The 1,046-nt window shown below is 40.2% G+C and overlaps 1 protein-coding gene across 1 annotated transcript in view; it reads right to left on the minus strand.

The window, feature by feature from the left end:
* LOC101847160 (coiled-coil domain-containing protein 150) overlaps positions 1–1,046 on the minus strand; it is a gene marked incomplete at its 3' end in the record, with an annotated part of 28,329 nt that overhangs the window by 2,249 nt on the left and 25,034 nt on the right.

The raw sequence follows: 1,046 nt of genomic DNA on the forward strand, positions 1-1,046 counted from the left end.
TGTATTTATGTATGTTTGTATGTACGAATGTTTGCCATTGTAAACCAAATTGCTCTTCTGGGATCAATAAAAATGTAATTTATTTGATTATTTTTAAACATACTGTCAACCATTATGTACAGTGGAGACAGCATAAACTGAAATCTGGGGCACCGCCGGATTTTCTCCAAAATACGTGGGACTTTCGCTTTACATAGGTAGGTTCAAATAGAAGAAAAAAAATCAGGTTTTTTTTTCATCTTACTGCTATTTTCAGTTTAACCACGTTCGGTTTAAGCGGACTCCACTATGACACTAGGATACAGTCAAGAATTGGACATGGGTAGAGAGTTTTGCAACACAGTTGGGTCATATAAATGCAGCAGATTAGAGGTATTACAAGAGAGGGGCAAACACAAAAAAGAAAGAGGAGAGATAAGGACGACAGACGTTTGAGAGGAAAGAAGGGGAGATAAGGACGACAGACGTTTGATAGGAAAGAAGGGGAGATAAGGACGACAGATGTTTGATAGGAAAGAAGGGGCAAACAACACCAGAGCATCCGCCAACCAGGGTGACTTTAAATGTTCTGATTTTTAAACAAGTTGCATGCTATAGGTGGTGGGTTGTTGGCGGGTGCTCTGGTGTGGTCTGCTTCTTTTTTCCTATCAAACATCTATCGTCCTAATCTCCCCTTCTTTTTTATGTTTGCTACTCTTTTGTAACACCTCTAATCCTCTGGCGCTCATATGACCTTATGCAGTAGCGAGCTCCGTAAAACCTCTAATAAAGCTAAACTAAAGTTATAGGTGGTGATATGCAAGGCTTTGACACCAAATCCATTAGAGACAAGAGTTAAATACACAACGTAAACTCCCTGAAGCAAGCGTAGAGAAAAAGATGAATCAATAATAGAAAGCTAGGCCAAAACTATAGCCCCAGAACCTGAACCAATTCTTTTGAAGCAATATATTGTGCTGGTCTTTTCCCGTCTCTCTCTCTCTCTCTCTCTCTCTCTCTCTCATCTGCTCTCTCTCTCTCTCTTTCTCTCTCTCTCTCTCTCTCTC

The sequence above is a fragment of the Aplysia californica genome, unplaced genomic scaffold (genome assembly GCF_000002075.1).
Source record: "Aplysia californica isolate F4 #8 unplaced genomic scaffold, AplCal3.0 scaffold01038, whole genome shotgun sequence".
In the NCBI taxonomy this organism is placed as follows: Eukaryota; Metazoa; Mollusca; class Gastropoda; order Aplysiida; family Aplysiidae; genus Aplysia; species Aplysia californica.